Source organism: Oncorhynchus masou, chromosome 21, assembly GCF_036934945.1.
Source record: "Oncorhynchus masou masou isolate Uvic2021 chromosome 21, UVic_Omas_1.1, whole genome shotgun sequence".
NCBI classification, from domain to species: Eukaryota; Metazoa; Chordata; class Actinopteri; order Salmoniformes; family Salmonidae; genus Oncorhynchus; species Oncorhynchus masou.
Genome location: NC_088232.1, coordinates 52718651 through 52725808, shown reverse-complemented (window position 1 = coordinate 52725808; position 7158 = coordinate 52718651).

Sequence of the window (7158 nt, the reverse complement as noted above, 5' to 3'; positions counted from 1 at the left end):
TTCTATCACAGCCATTGGCCTCACGGGGAAATCAAATCTTTCTTTTTCTCCGACAACAGAGCTAGGAAGGACGTCTGTATGTATGTTAGAGAGGAGGGAGGGATTGAGGGAAGCGAAAGAGAGAGGGAGTATGAGTGTTAGTGGGAGGCAGAAAGAGAGAGAAAAAGTTGGATATATTGGGAGTGTTTTGAGAGAGAGAGTGGGGGGGGACTTTGTCACATAACCTATCAGCAGTTCTGTAATGGTGTAGTGTCAGTAGTTCTGTAATGGTGTAGTATCAGTAGTTCTGTAATGGTGTAGTGTCAGTAGTTCTATAATGGTGTAGTGTCAGTAGTTCTATAATGGTGTAGTATCAGTAGTTCTGTAATGGTGTAGTGTCAGTAGTTCTGTAATGGTGTAGTGTCAGTAGTTCTGTAATGGTGTAGTGTCAGTAGTTCTGTAATGGTGTAGTGCCAGTAGTTCTGTAATGGTGTAGTGTCAGTAGTTCTGTAATGGTGTAGTGTCAGTAGTTCTGTAATGGTGTAGTGTCAGTAGTTCTGTAATGGTGTAGTGTCAGTAGTTCTGTAATGGTGTAGTATCAGTAGTTCTGTAATGGTGTAGTGTCAGTAGTTCTGTAATGGTGTAGTGTCAGTAGTTCTGTAATGGTGTAGTGTCAGTAGTTCTGTAATGGTGTAGTGTCAGTAGTTCTGTAATGGTGTAGTGTCAGTAGTTCTGTAATGGTGTAATTAGTTCTGTAATGGTGTAATTAGTTCTGTAATGGTGTAGTGTCATTAGTTCTGTAATGGTGTAATTAGTTATGTAATGGTGTAATTAGTTCTGTAATGGTGTAGTGTCAGTAGTTCTATAATGGTGTAGTGTCAGTAGTTCTATAATGGTGTAGTATCAGTAGTTCTGCAATGGTGTAGTGTCAGTAGTTCTGTAATGGTGTAATTAGTTATGTAATGGTGTAGTGTCAGTAGTTCTGTAATGGTGTAGTGTCAGTAGTTCTGTAATGGTGTAGTGTCAGTAGTTCTATAATGGTGTAGTGTCAGTAGTTCTGTAATGGTGTAATTGGGTTATGTAATGGTGTAGTGTCAGTAGTTCTGTAATGGTGTAGTGTCAGTAGTTCTGTAATGGTGTAGTGTCAGTAGTTCTATAATGGTGTAGTGTCAGTAGTTCTGTAATGGTGTAATTAGTTCTGTAATGGTGTAATTAGTTCTGTAATGGTGTAGTGTTAGTAGTTCTATAATGGTGTAGTGTCAGTAGTTCTATAATTGTGTAGTGTCAGTAGTTCTATAATGGTGTAGTGTCATTAGTTCTGTAATGGTGTAATTAGTTCTGTAATGGTGTAATTAGTTCTGTAATGGTGTAGTGTCATTAGTTCTGTAATGGTGTAGTGTCAGTAGTTCTGTAATGGTGTAGTGTCAGTAGTTCTGTAATGGTGTAGTGTCAGTAGTTCTGTAATGGTGTAGTGCCAGTAGTTCTGTAATGGTGTAGTGTCAGTAGTTCTGTAATGGTGTAGTATCAGTAGTTCTGTAATGGTGTAGTGCCAGTAGTTCTGTAATGGTGTAGTGTCAGTAGTTCTGTAATGGTGTAATTAGTTCTGTAATGGTGTAGTGTCAGTAGTTCTGTAATGGTGTAGTATCAGTAGTTCTGTAATGGTGTAGTATCAGTAGTTATGTAATGGTGTAGTGTCAGTAGTTCTGTAATGGTGTAGTATCAGTAGTTCTGTAATGGTGTAGTGTCAGTAGTTCTGTAATGGTGTAATTAGTTCTGTAATGGTGTAATTAGTTCTGTAATGGTGTAATTAGTTCTGTAATGGTGTAGTGTCAGTAGTTCTATAATGGTGTAGTGTCAGTAGTTCTATAATTGTGTAGTGTCAGTAGTTCTATAATGGTGTAGTATCAGTAGTTCTGTAATGGTGTAATTAGTTCTGTAATGGTGTAATTAGTTATGTAATGGTGTAATTAGTTCTGTAATGGTGTAATTAGTTCTGTAATGGTGTAATTTGTTCTGTAATGGTGTAGTGTCAGTAGTTCTATAATGGTGTAGTGTCAGTAGTTCTATAATTGTGTAGTGTCAGTAGTTCTATAATGGTGTAGTGTCATTAGTTCTGTAATGGTGTAATTAGTTCTGTAATGGTGTAGTGTCAGTAGTTCTATAATGGTGTAGTGTCAGTAGTTCTATAATTGTGTAGTGTCAGTAGTTCTATAATGGTGTGGTATCAGTAGTTCTGTAATGGTGTAGTGTCAGTAGTTCTGTAATGGTGTAGTGTCAGTAGTTCTGTAATGGTGTAATTAGTTCTGTAATGGTGTAGTGTCAGTAGTTCTGTAATGGTGTAGTGTCAGTAGTTCTGTAATGGTGTAATTAGTTCTGTAATGGTGTAGTGTCAGTAGTTCTATAATGGTGTAGTGTCAGTAGTTCTATAATTGTGTAGTGTCAGTAGTTCTATAATGGTGTGGTATCAGTAGTTCTGTAATGGTGTAGTGTCAGTAGTTCTGTAATGGTGTAGTGTCAGTAGTTCTGTAATGGTGTAATTAGTTCTGTAATGGTGTAGTGTCAGTAGTTCTGTAATGGTGTAGTGTCAGTAGTTCTGTAATGGTGTAGTATCAGTTGTTCTGTAATGGTGTAGTGTCAGTAGTTCTGTAATGGTGTAATTAGTTCTGTAATGGTGTAGTGTCAGTAGTTCTGTAATGGTGTAGTGTCAGTAGTTCTGTAATGGTGTAGTGTCAGTAGTTCTGTAATGGTGTAGTATCAGTAGTTCTGTAATGGTGTAATTAGTTCTGTAATGGTGTAGTGTCAGTAGTTCTGTAATGGTGTAGTGTCAGTAGTTCTGTAATGGTGTAGTGTAATTAGTTCTGTAATGGTGTAGTGTCAGTAGTTCTGTAATGGTGTAGTGTCAGTAGTTCTGTAATGGTGTAGTGTCAGTAGTTCTGTAATGGTGTAGTGTCAGTAGTTCTGTAATGGTGTAGTGTCAGTAGTTCTGTAATGGTGTAGTGTCAGTAGTTCTGTAATGGTGTAGTGTCAGTAGTTCTGTAATGGTGTAGTGTCAGTAGTTCTGTAATGGTGTAGTATCAGTAGTTCTGTAATGGTGTAATTAGTTCTGTAATGGTGTAGTGTCAGTAGTTCTGTAATGGTGTAGTGTCATTAGTTCTGTAATGGTGTAGTGTCAGTAGTTCTGTAATGGTGTAGTGTCAGTAGTTCTGTAATGGTGTAGTATCAGTAGTTCTGTAATGGTGTAGTGGTGTGGGACAAGCATTCTAAGCTGAGATATGAAATTCTTCATACCATAAGTTCATACCATACATCATTTAGCTATTATATAATTACAAAAACTATATATTATTGATTTCATTTGGGCTTTACTACTATAGAAAATTGAAACGCATTGAGTGGCGAAAATGATTGTTAAAAATAAATCATAAGTAGGAATGTTTTTAAGTGTCTGTCCTTCTTAATATCTAGGATATTTAAATAACCTTAGGAAACATATATAGATTAAAAATGTTTTTTTTTTAACCACTTATATTTATTTGCACCAAAACTGCCTCCAGACTTCCATTCATGTTTTACCTTTCGTTGAGTCCCGTGACTTGTCGGTGTTGTAGGTCAAACTGTTCAGATGCTCCTGACGTTTTCGTGAGAAGACTGATGTTTGGGATTTCTCCTGGTCTGACAAACAATGCTAGTTGCTCTTCCACTTTCCACTGCAGATGCGGAAACATAAGCAGATGTGTTGGATTGAAACACAAAACCCACCCAGATATCTTTACTTTAAACTGACAGATTTTTTTTTCTGGGGATTTAAAAAAATATATGTTCCTGAAATTGATGCATCGGTGGATCAATAGACTCTAGGAGGGGTTTCTCATTGAAAGCCAGTCTAAGAAGTGGTAGATCTGTTCTATTCACTATGCTTACCGTTCTGAAGTTGAATTTTTTGCCTCTTCTGCTTTCGGGTTTTGTACACCAGCTTCAAACAGCTGAAAATAATATTGTTTTTTTTTATGAACATGGAAAATATTTTTCATAGCTGTTTAGATGGTACAATGGTTCTTTACACTAGACTTGCTTTTTTTTTGTCAAATGAACGGAAGTTAGGTGAACTATTAGGATTTTTGCAACCAGGAAATGGCGGAGATATTTCTGCATAGTGCTCCTTTAATGTTATCTTTAATGACCTTTATAGAATGTGTGTGTGTGTGTGTGTGTGTGTGTGTGTGTGCGTGTGTGTGTGTGTGTGTGTGTGTGTGTGTGTGTGTGTGTGTGTGTGTGTGTGTGTGTGTGTGTGTGTGTGTGTGTGTGTGTGTGTGTGTGTGTGTGTGGTCTGTAAAACATCAGTAATTACCTGCACCATGTTGACCATATGTGAGGCCGGCCTTCTTCAGGATAATCCTAGTTAAGAGATTAGTTAGAGAGAATGAGGGGGGTAGATGGAAGAGAGAGAGAGAGAGAGAGAGAGAGAGAGAGAGAGAGAGAGAGAAGAGAGAGAGAGAGAGAGAGAGAGAGAGAGAGAGAGAGAGAGAGAGAGAGAGAGAGAGGAAATGAGAAAGTCATTGTAGGGACACACCGTACTGTCTCATTGGTCTACCGTTTGTGTAGGAATCCACTACATGAGATAGATCTGGACTGTACTCTCTCTACTAGCTTTTCTCTATGGTCCTTCTCAACTTCGAGGACAGCTGACATTAAAACTCTTTGAAACTTGTTGAGACTGTTGTAGAGACTCTGGAAGACTTGGAGAAGCCTCTTCAGACCAGACTTGATGGGAACAAACTGTTTGGAAAGAGAGAATGACGGGCTCCATGAACTTCAAGAACGATTAATCGCACAGGAGAGAGCGAGAGACAAAGGGAGAGAGGAAGAGAGCGAGAGACAAAGTCGGAGATCATGATAGCGTACGTGGACTGTCTGTCCCCTGAGCTGGTGGGGGGAGGGGGCGTGAGGGTGGGTGCTCGATGCTGGAAGGGTGGGTACAGCGAGGACGAGGATGAGTTGCTTCCTCTCTGCTCGAAAGATGTCCGAAAGATGGCCTCCCTGCAGCCCAAGAACGAGGGCAGTTTGAGACGTCGCCTGCTCACCTCCAAGATCCACCAGCAACGAGACACACTGTGGGCTCCCAGGCCTCTCGCGCAGGGTCTCCCGGACAACCAAGGCCTCCAGGCGACGCAACACAGACAGGACTACCCTGGCACCGAGCCCCAGGCCAAACCCAGCCCTTCCGGCCTGCTGATCCACCACCTAGCAGGCTACCCGTCACAGGGTTCCCAGCAACATAGACACAACGCAGGCTACTCCTTGACCCAGGTACAGAGGACCAGCTATTCTCCCCCGACCCCCGACCCCCACCCTGGGTACGGCTTCCCCCTACAACCTCCAGGAGGAGCCAGATGCAGCCACACTGGAACCCCAGGATACTGTAACCCAGGATACTGTAACCCAGGATACTGTAACACAGGATACTGTAACACAGCCTACACCACAAGGCCCAGCGGCAGCTCTAACCCAGGACACCACAACACTGCAGAAGGAGCCAGCAACCCTTCCCCAGGACAGGGATACGGCTCTACCTCCTCCCCCCCGGGACCCAGCTACAGCTCTACCTTAGGGTTTGCGTCCCAGTCCCAGCCCAGCCTCCCCTCTAACCTGCCCCGGCAGAGAAAGAGCTTCTCTCCCTTCAACCTGCTCCGAAGGCGCAGCTACAACTCCAACCAGATCCCCTTCTCACATTCCCCTCATAGCCAAGACTGGAGAGGTACGCAGCTCTATTCAAATCAATTCAAGGGGCTTTATTGGCATGGGAAACATGTGTTAACATTGCCAAAGCAGGTGAGGTAGATAATATGCAAAAGTGAAATAAACAATACAAATTAACAGTAAACATAACACATACAGAAGTTTCAAAACAATAAAGACATTACAAATGTCATATTATGTAAATATATAGTGTTGTAACAATGTACAAATGGTTAAAGTACACAAGGGAAAATCAATTTATTATTTTATCTATCAGTTCCGTGTTTGTTCAACAATGGTTTTTGGATGCAAAAGATACATTCTACTGGAAAGTAGAAATGTATGAACTGAACGTTACGAATAGAAACCTCACCCCTACCTGGGAGAGTCCAGATTAGCTTTGACCTGGTTGGCTCTAAGTCCCGCTATCTGTTTTTATCTAATTTGTTTTTTTCTCTCTCTCTCTCCCCTCTCTCCTCTATTGGCATGGGAAACATGTGTTAACATAGATAGATAATATAGATAATGTCTCTGTCCCTGTCTCATTCTCTGTCTCTATCTCTCGCTCTCTCTCTCTCTCTCTCTCTCTCTCTCTCCCTCTCTCCTCTATTGGCATGGGAAACATGTGTTAACATAGATAGATAATATAGATAATGTCTCTGTCCCTGTCTCATTCTCTGTCTCTATCTCTCGCTCTCTCTCTCTCTCTCTCTCTCCCCTCTCTCCTCTATTGGCATGGGAAACATGTGATAACATAGATAGATAATATAGATAATGTCAGGCTAATGTCTCTGTCCCTGTCTCATTCTCTGTCTCTATCTCTCGCTCTCTCTCTCTCTCTCTCTCTCCCCTCTCTCCTCTATTGGCATGGGAAACATGTGTTAACATAGATAGATAATATAGATAATGTCTCTGTCCCTGTCTCATTCTCTGTCTCTATCTCTCGCTCTCTCTCTCTCTCTCTCTCTCTCTCTCCCCTCTCTCCTCTATTGGCATGGGAAACATGTGTTAACATAGATAGATAATATAGATAATGTCTCTGTCCCTGTCTCATTCTCTGTCTCTATCTCTCGCTCTCTCTCTCTCTCTCTCCCCTCTCTCCTCTATTGGCATGGGAAACATGTGTTAACATAGATAGATAATATAGATAATGTCTCTGTCCCTGTCTCATTCTCTGTCTCTATCTCTCGCTCTCTCTCTCTCTCTCTCTCTCTCACTCTCTCTCTCTCTCTCTCTCTCTCTCTCTCTCTCTCTCTCTCTCTCTCTCTCTCTCACACAGAGACAGATACAGGGAGATGGACAGGGACAGGAAAAGAGGCAGATACCGAGACAGAGACAGGGATAGATACAGATACTGAGACAGGGGCAGGGGCAGAGACAGATACAGAGACAGGGACAGGGACAGAGACAGATTCTGAGACAGGGACATGGACAGGGACATGG